The 23,376-nt window shown below is 45.7% G+C and overlaps 1 protein-coding gene across 1 annotated transcript in view; it reads right to left on the bottom strand.

The window, feature by feature from the left end:
* The window catches only part of POU2F3 (POU class 2 homeobox 3), a 114,964-nt gene that overhangs the window by 72,763 nt on the left and 18,825 nt on the right, over positions 1-23,376 (bottom strand). The gene's annotated exons all lie outside the window — the stretch shown is intronic.

The following is a 23,376-nucleotide window of genomic DNA, read 5'->3' as shown; positions in this document are numbered from 1 at the left end:
AGCCGGTAAAATTAAGATTAAGCTAAAAGGTAAAAGTAACTCTGAGGTGACCCTGCAGAAAAGGCAAATTTCCAACTGAGACCAAATGACAACTTTCTTTCCGCGAGTCCTATCATCTGGCCTCATATATCACTCGAGTAACAAGTAATGTCTTATTGAGCAAGTATCAGGCCTAGAGGTAACAGTGCCTTTGCAGAGTGGTTCACTTCTTTGTCTTTGAATGTGTGGAGAAGAATGGATTTTGGAGTATAGGAGATTAGTCAAACTAGTACCCATGCCAGAGTGTTAAGAACGCTTCCCCAGAAGCACTGGATCTATGTGCAATCCCAAACAGTGCGGAGAAAGTGTCTGTAGAGATATAGCATCTCAAGAACATTGTGGAGGTTTCAACAATTGGCCCATTTCCCTGCTGCCTTTTTTCTCAAAAGTTCTTGAAAAGTATGTTAACTTAGTATTAACGGAATATGTGGAAGTGAACCATATCCTCCATGATAGCCAGTCGGTTTTCAGAGCCTCTCTTAGCACTGAAACAGCGCTTTTGGAAGTCTAAGAAATTATTAAAACACAGCTGGATAAAGGGGGTAGCGATGTGGCGATATTACTGAACCTGTATGCAGCCTTTGATACCGTGCCCCACGACCGACTCCAGCGTAGACTGTCAGAGTGTGTTATTGGGGGCACGGTATACAAATGGTTTGCCTCTTTTTTGAGTGAGCGGCAGCAGGAAATTTGGTCCCCTCCCCTATCAGCAGCAATGCCACCCATGAAGGTGGGTGTTCCACAGGGTGCAATTTTGAGATCTTACGCTCTTCAACATTTATATCGCCCCCCTTGCTTTCTTAGCGGAGTCGCACGGTGCGAAGATTATCTCCTACGCAGATGATACGCAATTGTATTAACATGTGAGAAAGAGATGAACTTCAGAGGGAGTGAGATTAACAGATGTTTGTCGGAGGTCTTTTCTTGGATGCGTTTCAATCAACTAAATTGCAATCCAGAAAAATCCGAAATCATTTTTTTGGGCTGTCCTCCATGTGAGGAGTGGAGCCAATTGTGGCCCGGGACATGTCTCCCCCCTCTGCTCCAGTTAGTTCGGTAAAGAACTTGGGAGTTAAATTGGATGCTAATTTAGCGATGAAGACTCAAATTCATACTGTTGCTGGCACATGCTTTGGTCTACTAAAAATGGTAAAAATCTTTCTTCCTCTGCTACCGGTTGAATACCGTAAAACTGTAGTGCAAGCCTTAATTTCATCCAGGTTGGACTATGTTAATGTCCTATACCTGGGCTTACTGGAATTCCTTCTTAATCGACTGCAGGTTGTACAGAACGCCGCAGTCAGAGCTATTCTTATGGTGAAACCCAGGACACATATGACACCTCACCTGAAGGCACTGCACTGACTCCTGGGTAGAAAGAGGATCCAGTTTAAGGCTCTTGTCCTGGCCTTTCAAGCATTCCATGGTACTGGTGCTGTTTATCTGAGAAGGAGGATCCAACATTACAAGCCCCAATGGTCCTTGAGGTCTTCAGGGTAGTCCCTCATGTTCATCCCTAAGTTTGCCTGTTCTCGGGCAGGGGGACGTTCCTTTTAGGTTTTAGCAGCACGTCTGTTGAATGACTTGCCCTTACATCGCAGACAGGTTCAGAACTTGTTGCTTTTCAGGAGAAAAATAAAAACTTGGTTGTATCAGCAATATCACTCTGGTAGGCAAGTTTGAGTTCATCTTGTTGCGGTTTCGGGTGATTTAAGCACCGGGAAACTCTACGTAAGTAGCCGTGTGCTTTATAAATACCTATCTTCATTTCATTTCATTCACATCTTATTTTGTAAAGCTGGGCTCACGGGCGATATACTCTATAGAGGTTTTCGAAGTGGATGAGGTAGAGTGTGCAGGAATATCCACCTCACCAAAAGATATTACGGTATCTTGTCAATCTGCTCGAAACCAATTGTTACTTTTATGGCAGGTGGGAGATCTGCCAGAAGCTTGCCTGCATATAGGCAAATGGTCCCCCAATTTCCATCTCACTGTGCAAAATGCTGGATCTGAGCTTAAGACAAATAACCATTCTCTAAGGACCAGTAGGAGGGAGGTCCAGTAGTATGAAACTAAGGGCCTGATTTCGATTTTGCGGACTGGTTACTCCATCGCAATGGTGACAGATATCCGGTCTGCCGAAATATAGATCCTATAGGATAATATGGGATTTATATTTCGGCGGATGGGATAACTGTCACCATTGTGATGGAGTAGCCCATCCGCCGAAACCTAAATCAGGCCCCAAGTCTGGCATTTTAAGTCCTCCGTCATGTAGATTTATAGCATTGTTCCTGAGAGTTTCAGGGTGTCCCAAAGCCCCACAAGAAGCTCCACACCATGGTATTAAGGGTGCAAAGCTACAGGAACACAATGAGAATTGCTTTGGAGAAGACATCACAAATTTGGTAGGGAGATAATTTAGACAGTAGGGACATGTCTCATCAGTGACAGAGAGAGTGCACACCAGTGATCCAAGTGAATGCTGTGAATCTACTTTGTCCTGAAGAAGGTGGGGTAAACCAGCTGCACACCACAAAAATTCTGCATTGACAACTTGCAATATATAATTTTAGAATCTGTGTAATATGATTTTTTGTGTTTATGAACTTTTTTGATATTGTTTTTATATAGGCTCATGGAACAATAAGCAACATTATGATTTAAACTAATGAAATGTGATTATTATGTACATATAGTACAGTACCGAAAGGGTGTTAATATATAAAGAGAGATGGATTTTAAAGGCTATGATGATTTTTAGATTTTGAATTGTGCTTGATAGCATCCAATTTGATTACATTTTAGATTGTTTGTGAGATACTATGACATTGCGATATTTTATATATTAAGACTTTATTTTATAATATTATTTAATAAAAGACAGATATTTTTGCATCAAACAGGTCTCTCTGTATGGATGTGTGGATGGAAATTGTTGTATGATTATCTCCCGAGAAAGAAGAGGGTTGATGGGTGTGTTACCACGTATATGATTCATAAGAGGGACTCGTCATTGTTGTGAAGTATCTAAACCCTGTCCCTTTTGTTTGAAGAGTTCCTCTCATATATTATTAGAGTGAATCTATCAGGGCCAACATAATGGGGCCAGATGTTTGCTGCAAACCGGCCATATGGACACCTAGCTACTTGAAGCCATGAGATTAACATCCAAGGTCTCCTCACACAGTGGCCCGCATACCTGTAAGAGGATACAATCAGTCCAATTGCCTTCAAGGACCAACATTGCACTGACGCAGTTGTGGAGCTGCATTACACAGTGACTTCCTACAGCAGGTTGGCTAAAATATATAAGACTATCATCTACATCTAGGGAGACTGTCCTCTGTTGCCTTCCCACTCAAAGTCAGATATCTCCTCAACAGTTCTCAAGATCAGAACCATGGGCTTTATGGCAAGGTGAAGGAGCAGCAAGAGATCACCTATATGTATTTAAAAAAATATATATCAATGTGTACCTAGCTAAGCCATATTTATGGAATTTATAGTAATGTACAGGAATTGTTAAATTATTCTATAACACTAAAGGGCATCCCACATCCAGGAGTATTGTTAAACACTGGTGTCTTACGGGCTACACCCTCCTTTTTGGAAACAAAATGGTTTTCTTTGTTAGGCCCTCACCAACTCTGTTAGTGGCATGCGTCATCATCGGTCGCATCGTGGTCACTAAAAAACAGGATGGGCTTGACCATATTCCTATAGCCCAGGGTCTTGTAGAAAAACAAACATACCTTACCCTGCTAGTCTGTCGACATGTTTCAGCCATCAATATAATGGCTCCTGGGTCCAGGGTTTTTATCAGGACAAGCATAATGCCCTGAAGTCTGCTTTATGTCTGCCTATCTATTTAGGTGGGACAAAAAACATGCCAGACAAACATGCACTTGTAGGGTTTGCTCACCCAATTGTTGAGGAAATTATATTTTGATTTTCTATTTGGGAACCATATAATTCAATATGGGGAGAGGTCTGGGGCATTATATCCCCATCTTATCCCCACATTGGTTTTCTAGTCATACTTGAACAACACTATTGAAAGGGATACCTTGGTTGTTTAATGTATTTTATATTGCTCTGCAAGGGCTATACTTCTTTCTAAAGTGCTCCCTAGAATATGGTCATGCCCATCCTGTTTTTAGGGACCAGGATGAGACCCGTTGATGAAGCATGCCTCTAAAGAGTGGGTGAGGGTCTAACCAAGAAATCCATTTGGTGTCCAGAAAGAAGGATGTAACACGTAAGACACCAGTCTTCGACAATACTCATGGGTTTGGGATACCCTGCTGAACTCTTGCAATGTTATTCCTGTATGGAAGTACCCCTTTTTGACATGGTCACCCCCACTTCTTGCCTGGTATTTAACGCAATTTTTGGAAGAAATGCACAGGGTGTAGGAAGGTGGATATCTGACTATGGTTACCCCCAAACTTTTTGCCTGGTGTTTAGCTGGTTTTTTGACATAGTTGGCCTGGGATCCTGCTATTCAGGGCCCCAGGCAGATTGCTCTCTCCTTAAAATGGACTCCATGTACCTTAGGTGCATACACAATTGGAACTGGTTCACCTTATTGGGCCCTGTAACAGTGTACCCTAGGTACCCAGGGCATAGGTGTTTCCAAGGCCTACCAGGGGCTGCAGCATGTATTGTGCCACCCCTGGCCTGGCCTCCATATTTGACACAACTGGCTGATCACTCAGCTGGGGTAAGTTGGTGTAATCACCTCTTACTTAGATATAGTATCCCTATATCTAACCTTAAACTGGACACATATGTTCCTATCAGCCACTCCTATGGAAGGCCTATTCAATCCTGGAGGCAGAGTGCTTGGAAATATGTGAGATGGTGCTCTAGCATGAGCTGAGCCTGCCTGCAGCTGCCAGGAACCACTCCCTTAGCTGTTCCGGGATATTGCCATACCATATACACTTAAGTGCATTATAATCCTCGCAGTCATATGCTAACTTTGGTTTGGCTTTATCAAAACATGTCGAGTAAGGTGTCATACGATTTGGAATACTATCCCCTCGACAGTTCTGTCGACGGGGATAGCATTCCACCCTTCTAGAGGGACACGACATGTGTGTAGCCTTAACCCCAGTTAAAGTTAACCAGAGCCTCAGCATCACAAAATGGATGCTGCCACCACAGACACAAGTCTGACCTCCTGCTGCTGGGAGTCCTTCCAGCGAGGGAGGCTTGGACAAAGGGTTTCCTGCCTTGGGAGGTGCGAGCACCACCCCAGACAGGATTTTGTGTATTGGGTAGGACAGGGCTGAATAGATTGAGACATGCCCGGGGCACACAAGGTGTCCCCGTGCATAAGCCAGTCCAAACCGGTCCTGGGACTTTTCAGACCCAGGCCTGGCGAGGAGCTGGACAAAGGAAAGGGGGTGTAACCGCCCCCCTTCCTGGTCCCACCCAGAGGAGGGACCTAGCAGGTGATCCACCCCTCAGATTGGGAATAAGAGTGGGAGCAGTGCCAGAGCACCTCAGATCATCCTGAATCAACTTGAAACTAAGAAGACAACTGGACTTCGACATTCTGCTGCACAGAAGACTGAAGAGCATCTCCCTTGTGGCCTAGGAGTGGCCACCCTGTGTACACAGGCACCAACCAGCGAATCAACGTCTGCTTTGCCGCCGCCTCCCGCCGGAGCCCGAGCCCAGAGCCTGACAAGACCCAGACTCCCAGACTTATCACAGCCCGATCCACAGTCCCTGCAAAGAAGGGATCCGTGGAGGCATCGAGAGACGTGGGACTGGACATCTTGGAAGACACCCGAAGAGCTGACTGCGCAGCATCAGAGGCACCCTCAACGTTGTGCTTTGGAGACTGAAACCCCCCACCACCGAGCAGCCTTTGCACTGAAGATCAGCCCCCCAGCATCTCCACAATCTGCGTGGGGCCCTTTTGCATTGTGCCACTTGACGCGCCATCCCGGCCACTAGCCACGTGGTCAGCGGCCATCTTGGCGACGAAACCGAAGAACTACACTGCGGGTCTGGTTGCTCCAGACTTGCCCTCGCTCCTGTAAAAAGGAGCACCCGCTCTGACCTTGCTGGCCCGAGTGATAAGCCTTTTTTGACTCCTGCGTGGCTTGCATTAGCCAAGGCCTGTTTGCTCTAATCAAGTTGCCGATACCGCCAACAGCGAGAAGCCTGCGTGCGACAGTTCGTGACCGACTCCTGGACGTCCTCAACCCCCGGTGTCCACGTGGCTGCAGAGAGAAGCTACACCTCAACGCCTGTTTGCACCCAACATCGCCTGGTTCCATCCTGGTTCCACAGTAGTCACTGGCTAGTGTCTTTGAACATTGTCCCCTCTGCTTTCAGGTCTTCACATCTTCAGATCCACCCTTGGATCCACCGGAACTCTTCACATCGAGCCGCCTGCAGCATCTTCAGCTCCAAGCACCATCGACCAGCGTGACGAAACCCGACACTACTTCGACCCTATGCACCCGCTTCCTGTGGGTGAGGTAACTCAGCAACGCCGGTGTTCCCACACTGGTACACACCTCTAGGGCCTGTGTCTTAAGTTTCAGCTTTCTAGGTCACTCGGAAGGTTCCGAACTAACTAACTTTCCAACTTTTACGCACCATAGACTTTGTATTGGTGAGTGCGTGCACTTTAAACACTGCACCCGAGTCCCGCGGGCCTTTCCCGACTTAGTCACTGCTAGTCCCGAACAGCTCCAGCGATTCCCAAGGCCCTAGGCCTGTTTCCCTATCGATTGGTATCTCTTATACCACTTTCTTAGTATATGGTTTAGGTAGTCCCTAGGGCTCATCCATATTGTGCAACTTTTGTGTATTTTAAACTGTATTTTGTTAAACGCTTGTGCTTCTGTGCTCATAAAGAGTTTAGGGGATATTTGTAGTTAATAAATATATATATTTTTTCAATATATATCTGTGTGGTGTCCTTTCATTTGGTATTCAAGGGGGTTGTGTATGGTAATACAGCTGGCTTCACATGCCTTTCAGAGTTTAGCCTAAGACTGCTTTGTCCACGTTACCACTAGGATAACTGGTCTAAAAGGTTGACTTACAACCGATCATCATAAGGGTTGCTTGGCATGGGACAGGGTGATCACTAGAATTAGTGAGCATCACATACCAGGCCAACTTCTCACATTGGTGAGCAGCGGATTGGGATCTGAGCTTGCTGTTGTTTTACCATTACAATCTTTGAGATTATCATTTGAAAGATCATACAGGTACCTGTTAGGTACATATAAAACAAGACTAGTATACATAAGTTCTACTGAACTTAGTTGTTGTAGAGGATAGGGAGTAGCACACCCTGACTACAACTACTAGATAGGTTTAGTAGGTAAACACCAGTGTAGGTAGATTGCAACATATCCACCCACACTAGAGCAATGTCTGGAGCAGAGGGGTCCAGTGGACTTACTCCTGTTGAGAGTGACCCTCCAAGGGCACCATCCAAATTTGCTATCTTTTCCTTTAAGGAATTAAGGCAGCTTTGTGCCTTAAGGGGTCTGAAGACAGGGCCTTCCCCTACTACAGACCACCTTAGAGAGATCTTAGACCAGTCTGAGACTCTAAAGACCTCTAAAGCAGACCCCACAGGGAATGCTGAAGGAGGCTCTCCTTCAGAGGATGACAATGCTGATGCCCCTGTCCCTATAGTCCTGGTAGATGAGGATGTCCACATCACTGGAGCTCCTCAGGTAGATCCAGAGGAGGAAGAGGAAGAAGAGACAGAAGGGGGGGAGCAGTGATTCTGATGATGGTAGAAATAGCCAGGTGCTAGTCAGTAGGCTTAACCAGGCTAATTTAAGTGTATTTGGGACTGAAGCAAGGCTGACCTTGCCCAGACACCCAAGTGGACTTAACCAGGAGCGTAGGAGGAGGAGGAATCACTCAGGTGAATCTAATACCTCCCAGGCTTCTAGAGGTTCTCATGGTCACTCCAGAAGGGAGATGACTAGCCCTCAGAGAAGGGAACATGAGGCCAAAATGAGAGAGGCTGAATTGAGGATCCAGAGACAAGAATTAGAGGTTGCCCTGGCCCAAGAGAAACTTGCTAGAGCAAGACAGCCTAGAGAGAGTGGGGTAATAGAACCCACTGGTGGCAGCAATATTAAAAAGGATAAAGACAGGTCTTTTGATAGCAGAAACCTGAGTAAGATTGTGCCCCCCTACAAAGCTGGGGATGATATCCACAAATGGACGACTGCACTTGAGAGAGCCTGCAAAGTACAGCAGATCCCTCAGGAGCAGTGGGAAGCAATCTTGTGGCTCTCCTTTGAAGGTAGAGCCGAGACAGACTCCTCACAGTTAGTGATGGGGATTCTAGAAACTACCTGGTCCTGAAGAGTGCTCTGGTTGATGGGTTAGGCTTAACCACTGAACAGTACAGGTTAATGTTCAGAGATACCCAGAAGACACAGACTCAGGACTGGTCTGAATTTGTTGAATGTGCCACTAAGGCTCTGGAGGGCTGGTTGCTGGGAAGTAAGGTTACTGACTATACAGGATTGTATAATTTAATTATGAGAGAGCAAATCTTAAGTAATTGTCAAAATCAGCTTCTACATCAGCACCGGGTTGACTCTGATCTGACCTCCCCACAAGAATTGGGTAGGAGGGCAGACAAATGGGTCAGAACCAGGATCAGGCCTAAGAACCAGGGTGGTGACCAAAAGAAAGAGACTACCAAGCCTCAAGAGAAGGGTGGGGATAAAAGTAAGGAAAATACTTCCCCAGGGCCCCAAAACTCCAAGAATGGGGGTGGGTCCCAAGACACTTCTTCAACCCAGAAAAAGCCTTATTGTCATGCCTGTAAACAGGTTGACATTACAAAACAGACAGCTGTTGTCCCAAGAATGGCAATAAGGAAAATATACCTCCAGGTAAAGCTCCAACACCTCCTGTTACTGTTAGCAGTGGTCCCCCAGGTGGTGGGAGCACCCCCAAGAATTTGGATGGGTTTACTTTTGGAGCTCAGGTGGATTCTGGCCTAACCAGGTCCCCTAACTCAGATACTCTTGTCTATGAGACTGGCATGGGGTTTGCCAATTTCACAGCTTGCCCAAACACTTTGAGCAAGTATAGACAGGAGCCCCTCATCAATGGCTTGAAAGTTGAGGCCTTCAGAGACACAGGGGCTAGCATCACCATGGTGGCTGAATGTCTAGTCCCCTCAAGGCAACTTTTACCTGATGCCAGATATCAGGTGACAAACATTGACGGCATAGAAACCAATCACCCCATGGCAGTAGTCAATCTTAGCTGGGGAGGTGTCACTGGCCCAAAGAGAGTGGCAGTGTCAGCAAACTTGCCTGTAGATTGCCTACTTGATAATGATTTGGAAATCTCAGCCTGGGCTGAGGTTGAACAACAAACCCATTCTAAAATGGTAAATCTCCATGGAAAGGTTAGTGGGGCTGTGATGGCTACAGCCCCAATCCAAGATGTCCTTCCTGAAAAGGTTGGTAGGGCTGAGCAAATCTCAGCCCCATCTTTAGCTAACTTCCCTCCTGAAAAGAGTAGCAGGGCTGTGATGGTAACAGCCCATACCCAAACTGAGTCTCCTCCTGAAAAGGTTGGTGGGGCTGTGATAGCCACATCCCAAACTCAAACTGATACATGGGTAGTGAAGCCTGAAATGATGGATCACTCCACCCAAACTGAGAGCATTGAGGAGGAAGAGAAATCTCCCTCCCACCAGACTTTAGGAAAGGATCAGCCTCCTCAGGGAACTGATCTTACCCCTGATGAAGGAACTGTCCCAGAGGTTGTTAGGCCTAGCCTGACAAAGCCCCTGATGGCAGTGGACCCTTCTCAGGTGGGACCCAGTCTGGAGCAGGTAACCTGCCCCTCTCTACCTTGCCTTTCTCAGCCCAGGGCTGCAGAGGACAAGAAGGACAGTGAGACCCAAAGGGCCCCCTGTCAAATAAAGCACCCCCATCAACAGATTAGGGGCACCAAAACTAGTAGCCCTAGTGAGGTGAAAACTTTAAGAACTCCTGAGGGAGCCCCCTTAAAAATAGTTAGGGACCTCCCACAGATGGATTCTGTTGGGCACAGCCAACCCTGGGACCCTAAGGGCCCAAACCTGAACTGTCCCTCGAGTAAGCCAAACAGAGGGACCCAGCCTCCAGCTTTAGGTAGCCAGAGGTTGACCCTGAGAGCACAGTGCAACTCAGTCAAAGAAAGAAAGGCACACATGGTGGAGAGTGATTGGAGGAAGCTGAGTCCTACAGAGGAATCCCACTTCAGTACTCCAACTCAACACCAGCCTTTTACTTTGCAAAGACACACCACAGGTAGAGATTCCTTATGGTGGAGACCCTCAGATACCCTTAGGGTGAGGGATTGCTTAGTGGACCATGAGACAGGGGGTTACCAAGCCAGAGCTGGTACTTCCTTATATGGCCACTTAGGCAATATAGGCTTACCTGGTCAAGGATAGCCTTATCTCCTTTCGTTTGGGGGGGTTATGTAGGAAGGTGGATATCTGACTATGGTTACCCCCAAACTTTTTGCCTGGTGTTTAGCTGGTTTTTGACATAGTTGGCCTGGGATCCTGCTATTCAGGGCCCCAGGCTGATTGCTCTCTCATTAAAATGGACTCCATGTACCTTAGGTGCATACACAATTGGAACTGGTTCACCTTATTGGGCCCTGTAACAGTGTACCCTAGGTACCCAGGGCATAGGTGTTTCCAAGGCCTACCAGGGGCTGCAGCATGTATTGTGCCACCCCTGGCCTGGCCTCCATATTTGACACAACTGGCTGATCACTCAGCTGGGGTAAGTTGGTGTAATCACCTCTTACTTAGATATAGTATCCCTATATCTAACCTTAAACTGGACACATATGTTCCTATCAGCCACTCCTATGGAAGGCCTCTTCAATCCTGGAGGCAGAGTGCTTGGAAATATGTGAGATGGTGCTCTAGCATGAGCTGAGCCTGCCTGCAGCTGCCGGGAACCACTCCCTTAGCTGTTCCGGGATATTGCCATACCATATACTCTTAAGTGCATTATAATCCTCGTGGTTATATGCTAACTTTGGTTTGGCTTTATCAAAACATGTCGAGTAAGGTGTCATACGATTTGGAATACTATCCCCTCGACAGTTCTGTGCACGGGGATAGCATTCCACCCTTCTAGAGGGACACGACATGTGTGTAGCCTTAACCCCCGGTTAAAGTTAACCAGAGCCTCAGCATCACAAAATGGATGCTGCTACCACAGACACAAGTCTGACCTCCTGCTGCTGGGAGTCCTTCCAGCGAGGGAGGCTTGGACAAAGGGTTTCCTGCCTTGGGAGGTGCGAGCACCACCCCAGACAGGATTTTGTGTATTGGGTAGGACAGGGCTGAATAGATTGAGACATGCCCGGGGCACACAAGGTGTCCCCGTGCATAAGCCAGTCCAAACCGGTCCTGGGACTTTCCAGACCCAGGCCTGGTGAGGAGCTGGACAAAGGAAAGGGGGTGTAACCGCCCCCCTTCCTGGTCCCACCCAGAGGAGGGACCTAGCAGGTGATCCACCCCTCAGATTGGGAATAAGAGTGGGAGCAGTGCCAGAGCACCTCAGATCATCCTGAATCAACTTGAAACTAGGAAGACGACTGGACTTCGACATTCTGCTGCACAGAAGACTGAAAAGCATCTCCCTTGTGGCCTAGGAGTGTCCACCCTGTGAACACAGGCACCAACCAGAGAATCGACGTCTGCTTTGCCGCCGCCTCCCGCCGGAGCCCGAGCCCAGAGCCTGACAAGACCCAAACTCCCAGACTTCTCACAGCCTGATCCACAGTCCCTGCAAAGAAGGGATCTGTGGAGACATTGAGGGACGTGGGACCGGACATCTTGGAAGACACCTGAAGAGCTCACTGCGCAGCATCAGAGGCATCCTCGACATTGTGCTTTGGGGACTGAGAACCCCCACCACGGAGCAGCCCTTGCACCGAAGATCAGCCCCCCAGCATCTCCACGATCTGCGTGGGGTCCTTTTGCATTGTGCCACTCGACGCGCCATCCCGGCCACTAGCCACGTGGTCAGCGGCCATCTTGGTGACGAAACCGAAGAACTACACTGCGGGTCTGGTTGCTCCAGACTTGCCCTCGCTCCTGTAAAAAGGAGCACCCGCTCTGACCTTGCTGGTCCGAGTGATAAGCCTTTTTTGACTCCTGCGTGGGTTGCATTAGCCAAGGCCTGTTTGCTCCAATCAAGTTGCCGATACCGCCAACAGCGAGAAGCCTGTGTTGGACAGCTCGTGACCGACTCCTGGACGTCCTCAACCCCCGGTGTCCACGTGGCTGCAGAGAGAAACTACACCTCAACGCCTGTTTGCACCCAACATAGCCTGGTTCCATCCTGGTTCCACGGTAGTCACTGGCTAGTGACTTTGAACATTGTCCCCTCTGTCCCCTCTGCTTTCAGGTCTTCACATCTTCAGATCCACCCTTGGATCCACCGGAACTCTTCACATCGAGCCGCCTGCAGCATCTTCAGCTCCAAGCACCATCGACCAGCGTGGACTCCGTACGTACGGTTGTGGGGGGTTAAACATCGCGAGAAGGGAGTTAGTTAGGGGATTCTTTTAAATCTAATTACGGTAGCTTTTTGGCTCCGGTTTCCGAGGGTAGCGCTTAAAACGTGTATAACCATGGGGAGATTTCAAAAGCAGTATAATTATGTGACCTCGTTACGAATTGCATTTAACTGTAGTCATTTAAGCAAAATGTTTATAGCAACGTTTTTATTTAATCTTTCAGTGGACCCCTGAGGAAGGACTTCCAAAAGTCTGAAATGCATTGGGTGACATCATCACTGTATTCTAAGGATGTTACATGTTTGACGCGTGCCCGGAAAAAGGCCTGTTGTGGCATATCCGTGGTATGAGAAGTGTTAAAAAACATCGGCCAATCATGTGTGGATAGCACATTGGAATTAAAGAACTAATACAATTCAAAACATGAAGTAAAATGGATTTATCAGCAAAAAGAACAGAGAAAATGGGAACAAGTAATTTAAATTTGTGCAACTTCAACGATTATAGCTGAGCGTCTGGATTTGGGGTGCAGTGGCGCCCCATCTGCTTTGTTGTGTTGTCAACTTCCACGTGGAAAAGGGCGGACCACGTCATCCAGGGAGCACGCAAAAAGGCTCAAATTGTGAAACAAGGAGCATAATAGTTTAACTATCAAAAACAGGGTGTGCACGGCAACTCTTGTCAGATTCTAGGACACTGCCTGTGAACAGTGAAGCCATCTTGAGTATATGTACTAAGCACTGGGGATTATGAGTTTCCCAGCTACATAATAGCTTCACTGAAACTAGAGACGTTTGGTATCAAACATCTTGTATTAATAAGCCCACACTGATTCCAGTGATGGAGTTAATAATACATGCACCCAGAAGGCACCTTAGAGGTGCCCCATGAAATCCTTACATGCTCCAGTGTACTGGCTGACTGTGGTAGACCAGCCTGTCTCCATAGATGGGTTTCTAACCCCCTGTAGGTGAGAGCCCACGCTCTCTGAGGGCCTTTTCCAACCGGAGGTATATGATGGACATCAGCACGACAGAGACCTACTTTCAGGGTAGCCCAGCTGTCCTGATTTCTGCAACCTCAGCCCGTGAGACTGACAAATGCGAGGGCCTTTAACGCATGGAGCCCAGTAGCTGTCTATTCTGCACCCGAGTGCGCCAGCCCAGGTACCTGAGAATCGACTGTCCTTTCAGGACACTTGTGACCCGACCCCTCCTGTTGGGTACTTCTGGACTTGTACCCAATTCCACCTCTGCAGCCTATTCTTAGGTGCTTTCAACATATATTAACAATCATGACTGAAAGATTATATTATGCCATCTTCACCCCTAGGGAGGTACAATCGAGCAAAGTCCCATCACTTTTTTCCAACTCCTTTGTCATCTTATGAAAGTGGATTTGCCATAGGCAAACTAGTCAGACACATTTCCATAGGGGAAGTCAAACATGAACAGCTATTTCACGTCTTCTCTATGTGAAACCCATTCAATCCGCAAAATATTTATAGCTTCTTTTGCTTCATCAAAGAGGTGTAGGCTGAGTTTCGAATCATCGTGTGAGAGGAACCTAACAAGGAGATGTTGTACCACAGTAATTCCTTATTTGACCTCATAATTCACATTTTGAAGACTTCTTTTAAAACAGTTGTAGCACTCAAGGTGTGGTACCACTTACGTAAGACTCAAAAGACCTTCTGTTCATGTACTTTTCTACAGCACGTTATTACCATAGGCTGGTGTTCCAAATTCTTTGCAACAACAATCAAAATGAACTGAACAAAGTGTTGGGCACTTACCACAAGTCTATCCCCATGTCTTTGGTAAAACAACCTGGTGATTAAGTGTATTGTACTTAATATCTGACTTGAATTGCAATGAGCATCATGGGTTCTCAGGTTACCAGTACATTTCTGCAGACTTGTTGCACCTTGACCTGGTGATGAGCTCAAATGCTATGAATTGATTTCAAAGACAAAGAAAAGGGAGGCTGGGGTGCATCTCAGTGTAAGTTAATGGATTGTTTGCATGAGTACCAACACAGCTACCACAAGCTCTTTGGTCTTGAAGAAACATTGTCAGACACTGAATTACATCAGGATGTATTCAACCCTTTTTGCTAATTTTTTAGATCTCCAATTGATCGCTTTCTTCTTCATATTGCAAAATTCGTGCTCTGCAATATGGTGAAGGGTGGATTTTTTTTATTAATCTCAACAACTGGTAAGTTATTTGGCACATTTCATTAAAAAAAAATAGTTTTTCCTTTGCCATTGCAGAAAGGGAGCAGCAACAGGGCATTTGGCTATGGTCTAGCTCCATAATGACGGAGCTAGTTTAAGTTAGGTTTACTTGTGTTCCCATCCAATGGGGATTTGACTTGGCAATTCCAGCTGGTCCATGGTTTTGAAGTGTGGCCACCACGATTTGCATATGGTCATCTCTGTCTGTAATAGCACAAAAAAGCTAAAAAACATTGCAGTACAAAGCATCCCAACTTAATCAGAGTTGGCCCACAATAACTCAAGCACTTGTGACATTTTTCCTTCGCATAATGCTTGGATTTTTCAGAATCCCATTGAGTTTAATGATGTAACATTGATGACAGCACCCCCACTATGAAAAAGGTTCCAGCACCACTGATATGCAGTCTCCAGTAATGGATTTTTTGGCTACAAATAATTGTTTTCAGGTGTGCTAGTCTAGTTGAACAAAAGTAGTAAAACAAGACTGTGAGAATAATTGGGTGGCACACTTAGTGCTGCAGGCCCACTAGTAGCATTTACAGGCCCTGGGTACATGCAGTACCACTATACTAGGTCATTTTGTAGAAGTAAATTACATGTGCCAATTGGTTTGAAACAGTTTTACCATTTTTAAAGGAGAGATCACAAGCACTTTAGCATTGATTAGCAGTGCTAAAGTGCACAGAGTCCAATGGCCAACAAAATTGAAATTCAGAAAATAGGAGGTTTAAGGCAAAACGTTTGGGAGTGACACTGCAGAGGGGCAGGTCCAACAGAGGCTATAACACCCAGAATGCATTATTTTATTGCAAAAGAGTCTAGGAACGGACACAGTGTCCATTATGACCTGGGCAGCGGTGGTCACCATAAGAAGATGGAAGACAAAAGACATTGTTTTCCCCAACAAAAGATTCCCAAATATTGCTAAGAATTGCAGTTTGGGTGTGGAGCTGAGTTTCTCACTAACACAGGCCCCATCCTGTGCAGTTTGCAATATGAAGTTGCACATTTGCATTCCATACAACTTGGTCTAATAACCTACAAAGCACCATGGGAGGGGTCAGATGCCTGCCTTTTTGGTCCTGATAGTTGAGCCACTGTCTTCAGCAGGGGTGCCCAGCATACATCAGCAAGGGCCACACCTTGGCCAGATTCTTGGGTATCCACGTAAAAAAAAAAATGTGCACGAAGTGAGTCCAAACACGCCTAATTTATATAGGCATTGGTGAGCCAGAAAATATGCCATGGATCCCATTACTATACATTGGGCACTCCCTATCTAGAGCCTTAAATAGACCTACTGTCTGTACATTTGGAAGACCAAGTGTGCCACTGAGAGGGCATGCATGACAGTGCAGCCTTATTTTACTACACTTATTCCTTCCAGGGTTTAGTTCATGGCTGGTCCGGATCTATGCCAGATTTTCAGGATAACCCCAAGTGAATGGATTCCATTTACATTCACATGTAAAAAAATGATCTCCTGTGGACATCCTACAAATCTGGGGTGAGTCCCAATCACCGGGACATACATTGGACACCACATCCATATAACGGACGAAAGTTAAATAGGTAAAGTGGGCAAGACAAGGAGAGGGAAAAGTGGATTGGTGCACCATTTAACAAGGAGATACTGAACGTGTGAATAAATAAAACATGGTGCAGCGGAACATTGGAGGGAATGACAAAGAGGAATGAAAAGAGGGGAGCAGAAGGGTAGTGGGGAGTCTTCTGTGAGCACCCCATTGCTGCCAATCTCAGCTTGCCCTTAGTTCAATACTCATCCATCTTCCGAAAAGAATTTTAAAAAGTAAAGAGGTTTCCATCGTCGCCGACGAAGAGAAGTAGGTGAGATAGCTCGGATGGTCAGCACCGCTGCAGCAGAATCTCTCTGCAGCGCGGGGTTGACTCCCTCTCGCCGTCTGCTGGCCACTGGATCTTGGCAGTGTCAGGAATCCATAAAACTTTGCACATGAAGAGTTACTTACTCAAAAAACACATAGCTAATGTGGCATGCAGAGCAGCCTCCTCCCCCCCAGTGCTTGCAAACAGCAGTCATCCGGTTACTGGTTACAACGTGACGAGCAGGCGATATTTGCTCAAGGATTTTTAAGGAAAGAACGTCCTGGGACCAGGGGAGTAGCTTTAGAGGGGGGTGGGGGATGTTTAAGGGTGTTACACCCCTCTACTAAATGTATTCTGTATTAAATAGTTGGGTACAGGTGCTTTAAGTCGGGCATGGTGAGCTGTCTGTTGGATTTCTCCTGGGATTTCTACATACATACACATGCAGACAAAAACACACACACAATTCTCATTTTTAAAGGGCTTAAAAATGGTTCTTTTACAAGTATCCCTCACAATCCGCACTCCTCTCCCCCCCTACTGCTCCTAAGGGCCCCCTTCCTGCCCCCCCGAATGTATAATCTATACGTGATTGTTGTGGAATCTGAAGCTCACCAAACCCCCCCCCCCCCCGACCCCCAACCTTACTGACCAAGCTACGCTCCTGCCTGGGACCGAGGCTCTATTTGTACATCTAAGTGAACTGAAGAGTAAACTCACAAGACCCCACTGCTCAATTCTTGCAGGGGCCCACATTTGTTTTCTTATACGAAGGGGTTGCTGAATATCGAGGTTGACAAACCTTGATTTCATCGCGTACATCTTTCTTCCATCGCCTCCCACCTTTGTCTCTACGTCTTGCTTTTACAGTCTTATATAAGTCAAGACCTTTTGATTGAACTAAAATGACACATTTTCTTAGAGAGGGTTTTAGCCAGCCCTCTTCATTAGTTGATCTGTTGTTCTGTCATTTACATTTTTGTTCCACCCTCTATATTAAACAGCATGGGGCAATGGTTCAGCCCACTTCAGCCATTCACTAACTTTACTCTGAGTGACGGCATTCTGTTCTTTCCAGTGTCGGGTCATAGCGTCGCCCCACTGCTTCAGCTGTAAGATGAATGCAAAAAAAAAAAAAAAGACAATAACCTTTGTTATTATCATTTTGTTTTTTGCATTGAGCTTTCAGCTGAAGTCATGGGCGGGGCTGGGCTCCCCCCGCATCACAGGGGAAGGAGTGCTGGCTGCACCTAAAGTGCGCATGATGGTTTGACCAGCCCTCTTGGGCCAGCCAAAGTTTCATGCACACTTTGCATGTTCTCCACCCAGGCTACATTACATCCTGTGTGGAGAACATGCACAGCCTGCCAGTCTCTGTCTGAGCACCGAACCATGGCGCTCAGACCAATCACAATGCTGCTAAGGCCGCATTGTGATTGGCCACGGGATTCTGGCAGGCTGGTTGCTTCCTGCTGAGTGGAGAGGTGGCCGCCGCAGTCGCGGAGAAAGGGTAAGTGCATTTTTTTTAATTAGAAATTTCCTCCCCCCCTCCATCCTCTGTCCTCGGTCCTCCGTCCCCCGCCTCACCACCCCTGGTTGGTAGGAGCCGCTACTGGTTCTTTCACAGGAAAAATGTGAAATAAACAGACATGGCTCACGCACTCCGTGAGTTCCTCCTTCTTAGGAATATACCCCCTGATGAAGGGTAGGGACCTGCCCGAAATGTATTGGGGATATTTTTCATACATGTGATGTGAACAATTGCAACTTTGAGAGAAAAAAAATGTACTTTGATGAAGAATACATTTAATCAGAACTATATGTTGATTGAACGTTTGTAAAAGAATTTAAAAATGTTGATTTCCATTTGGAATCCAGCAGTGCACTGAAGGGACGCTTCCCTGAGGGATAGCGCAACAGTTGTCTTTCACAAGAAGCACATCAGCATGCAAGAAGTTCCCTTTAGTGCTAGGGACTAAAATGACAATGTGTGTTTTTTTAGACCAAAAATGTTATTTATTTATTTTTAGACATTTTTAGATTGGTGAGGGGGGGCTGGCAGCTTCCAACAATAAAGCGAAAGCCATGACAAAACAAAGCAAGCATTGACAAAGACAAAAGCCTGACAGCCAACGCCAGACCTCTTGGCTTTACCAGTGCTTGTTCATCCTTGCTTTCCCCTTTTGTCACTATTGTCCTACCTTTCTCTCCCTTCTTTTTTCTCCATGTTCTGCCTGTTCCTCTGTGCAAAGTTTGATGATGAAAAAATAAGTCACAGTCCCCACAAATGAGTGTCGGTGGCCACCACCTCTAAGCAGGCAGAAATGAAGCACTGCTAAATGTAGAAACTCTACCTCCTGAGACATATATATATATATATATATATATATATATATATATATATATATATATATATATATATATATATATATATATATATATATATATATATATATATATATATGTATATATATATACACACATATACACACACACACACGCATATATATACACACACACACATGTATATAGCCACCTGATGAGGATTCGTACATCAATGCTCATACCTCTTGTCCAGCACTCCTTTTCTCTTGCTAGATTCATACTATACAAAAGCCATTGTATAGATACACAGATGAATGATTGTATACATACACAGGTGAATGAAAGAATGCAGTGTTTTTAGACAGTGTTAGAAACTAAGCAGGACCAGAGCAACTGCCAAGACCTCCCAGGTCACATGATCAGGGTCTGAACAGCAAACTATATACATTAATGCAGAACTCAACATTCTTCTCCACAAATCACAAAGTCCTGATAACACCCTATGGCCTTCTGCAGCACCAGGCTCAGGCCTTGTTGAGCACAGGAGAGATGCAGCACTTTTACTATGATAAAGTCCTGAAGGATTTCCCTGTGAAGTGCCATATTATCTGGTCAGAAAATATATTAGGGAGTATCAGTAAAGCAGTCTGTTTTATGCTATGTGTTTGGCCTCCTTGGTGTTCCCTAACCCAAGGCCAGTGTGTTCCACACTCCTCCATCCCAGTCGCCAGTGTGGTCTGATATTTGCTCTTAAACTCCCATGGCATCAAAATCTTCAGGTCAGGACCCTCTGATTCTTCAACTGAGAGTTTTGGGCAACAACAGTGATATACATTAAAACATATTGGGAGTGGTGGTGTTAACCAAAAAAAAGTCCAGCAAGATTCAGCAATCAAACCAACATCCATCAAGAGCTGGAAACAAGGCCCCAGAAGCCGGCATCTGTCTTGGGGAATATTACGAGGATGGCAAGAGTGCACCAGGTGGGTAGTAAAGTCTGTCCTGGCCTTCTTGAGGTCTCCATGATCCCTGGCCCCTGGAGCGCTCGTCTTCCCACTGAAGTGTGCCCAGTCCGGATACATTTGCCCTGTATGTGTCTTTGGCAGCAGTTCCCCTCCAGGCATTTATAATTGCAACAGGCCCTTATCATGATCCAAGCTGGAGTTGTCTAAGCTCCACTTTGGGGAGGGCACTCAAACAACTCTGCGAGTGGCACCAGCAGTCTCTTTTGTCTCTTCTGAGATAGCAACCAAAGACTGTGAAGGGTCCCAGGCCCCGCCATACACTGCAGCATCAACTACCCTCAGGCCCTACTGCACTCACGACCTTTACTCCATCAGCTGATGAATGCTACATCAGTTCTGACACAAATTTAGCAGGGGGCGTCAAACACACCGGGTTATACTGAGCACCAAGAGACCAGTGTTTAATTTGAGCAGGTGTTTCCGGTGCTCTGCAAACGGCACTAAATTGTCAACACCAGCGCTTGTGACAGTCTGCCACTAGGTGGCGCTGTCTGGCTAATTTAGAGATGTCCTAAAAAACGTAAATTATTAATCCAATATACATCAAAAATGACTGTTACCTGCGGCCCAAGCCATTCTTATAGCTTCGGGGGGCTGAAATAGTCTGAATTGTCACACCTGTAAGAGAGTGATGGTTGGTAGTTGTGTTATTGAATTGAATAATTGAATTGAATAAAAACTTATAATGCGCAAACTTTGCCTGGAGGCATCAAGGCGCCTATAAAAAAGATCATAATAAGAAGAGAAGGCAATCCGATAACTAAGGGTACGCTTTGACGAAAAGCCAGGTCTTCAAGGCTTTTCTGAAGGACTGCATCGATGGCAGGGTCCTAATGTCACAGGGTACAGAATTCCACAGTCTGGGGGCAAGGCTCGAGAAAGCTCTGCCCCCCACTTAGCTCTTCGCACTCGGGGGACCAGAAGAAGAAAATTCTTAGAGGAACGGAGGCTTCTAGAAGGAGCATAAGGAGTCAACAGATCTTTTATTCCTCCTGTCTCCTTTCTGGACAGGGCCCCATAGTTATTACTATGGTTGGCACCATAGCAGGGAAAATGTGTGGTGCCAGATGCAGTAGCCTCCTGAAGAGAGCCCTGGCACTTATTTATTACACATTAAGCACAGGAAGAGACCATAGTGCTAACCTTGCCTGTCACAACAGATATTCTTACGGATTTACAAACTGCTATTCCGGCTGCAAGCCAGCAGAAGCCCTAGACCCGAAGTCCGTCTGAACGTTAATAAAAGTTGGCTCAAACTTACAGTGGCTAGTTACCAGCCTCAGAATTAACAATGCTTTGGGTTTGCTACTATTTGTTTTGCTATCAATTTTACTCTCTGATGATGTAGTAACATTAGACGTGTTCCTAGTAAATTGTATTGTATTGTATTGTATTTGAATTTGTAGGGCGCGCAGCTACCCACAGGGGGTCTCCCGGCCCCAAAGAAGTACTGATTTCACATCTCAGTTGTTATTGAGAAAAGAGCCAGGTTTTAAGGTCTCTGCGGAATTTCAACAAAGATGGTTCAAGTTTCAGTGCAGCCGGAAGAGAATTCCATAGCCTGGGAGCCACACAGGAGAAAGAGCGTCCGCCCATTCTCATCAATTTAAAGTGTGGAATCAAAAAATTGCCATGGGTTGATGATCTAAGATGACGGGATGGAGAGTATTGTTGGACAAGAGTTTGGAGGTAGACTGGAGCTGCCCCTAACTTGATTTTATGCATAATGCAAAGGGCCCTGAATTTTACACGGTTGGCAAAGCGGAGCCAATGAAGGTCTCTAAGAAAATGCAGGACCTAGGGGGAGACATTGAACTTTAGTGAGCGTGACACCTTCTACATTATACCGTATCTGAGCCAAAACCAATTCCTAGTGTAAGCCTTGATTGCTCGAGCACAGCTACCGTTGGAGAGTCACAGGCACCGAGACCGTGATTACAAGGTGTGTGGACACACATGGGGTAATTAACAGACCTAGCACACATCATTGTCAATTATCTTAGAATCCATATCCCAGTGCAAGGTCCCGCTTGTAAATGGACCAAGCTTTAGCTCTGGAGGGTAATCAGGAGTTTAAGGAGTTTGGGATTACTTTTGTAAATTCTGAAAATGCTGCAAGATTATCCAACAAAACAAGCAATAATGCGAAATGCAAAGCCGTCATTTCAATGCTATATTTTCGAACAAAAGGCGTCCTCGCATCAGCGTTTTTGCCACGAAGTAACATCTAAGCAAAAGCACCACGAACAATTGCAGTTCATGTTCTGCTGCTCCGGTAAGTTTGCTGTAATATCATAGCGTGAATGGAAGGTTTGGTGAGGTGTACAATTTCCCGCGAAAGGCTTGAAATTACGCAAAGACGCGTATGAGTAGGCTAAATTCTCAAAATTATGCTGGTGTAATTTTAATTGTGCCTAGGCCTAGAGAAAAGTCAATAACAAACACTGAGACCGACCAGTAAACCCCACACCATTGCCGTACAGTTACATAAACATCAGCTTTATTACTGCTATTTAATACATACGTTTTTTTAAATATATAATAAAAAAACAAGAGTGTAAAAAACACTAAAAGGAAAAGAGACATAAACACTGAAGACGCAAAGTGGGGCAGATAGAGAGAGGGGGAAGGTAACAGACAGCTAACAGGGTGAGGCAAAGAGACTAAACGAGATGAAGAAAAGTCACTTTTGTTAGAAACATTTGTTCTACGCCAGTTATTAAAGTTGTTCAGTCGAGATTTTTATTCATTGCATGGTGGTATTTGCAGCTTTGTTTAACCCATTATAAATTCAGGACTACAAGAACCAGACTCGCCACACAACACTAGCTACTCACACCTGATGCGGGCTGCTCCACGAACTCCAAGGGAGCAACACAAGGAACAATTGAAACGAGGATAAAAGTAAGGGAGGGATGCTGGAAAAAGAGATCAAGAAACAGAGTGAAAGTGTTCGAAGGAGAGAAAGAATATAGAGAAAAAATTGAGGTTGATAAAAAGAGGATTATTTGCCACATGGGAGAGCAGCAAGAAAAATATGTAACAGGTAAAAAGAAAGATAACAGGCAAGAGTAAAATAAAATATCAAAACAGTAGTATAGAGAAAGGCATAGAACTGAGGAACGGAAATAAAGAGGGCTGGGTAGAGCGAGAGGGAGAGAAAAGAGGAGACAAGGAGACAGAGAAAAAAAGAGATTAGGGTCAAAAAGTTATAGGGGTAGAGATAGAAACTGGTAAAAGAAAGAGGACGAACAGAAAGGTAAAATGGATGAAGTGAAGTACAGAAAGAATAGAAAGCAAGAGACATGGAGACTGATAACATAGTTATTAGTACCG

This window comes from Lissotriton vulgaris, chromosome 2_1 (assembly GCF_964263255.1).
Source record: "Lissotriton vulgaris chromosome 2_1, aLisVul1.2, whole genome shotgun sequence".
Lineage (NCBI taxonomy): Eukaryota > Metazoa > Chordata > Amphibia > Caudata > Salamandridae > Lissotriton > Lissotriton vulgaris.
Note: the sequence above shows the minus strand (reverse complement) of the source record. Positions and strands in the feature narration are given on the sequence as shown.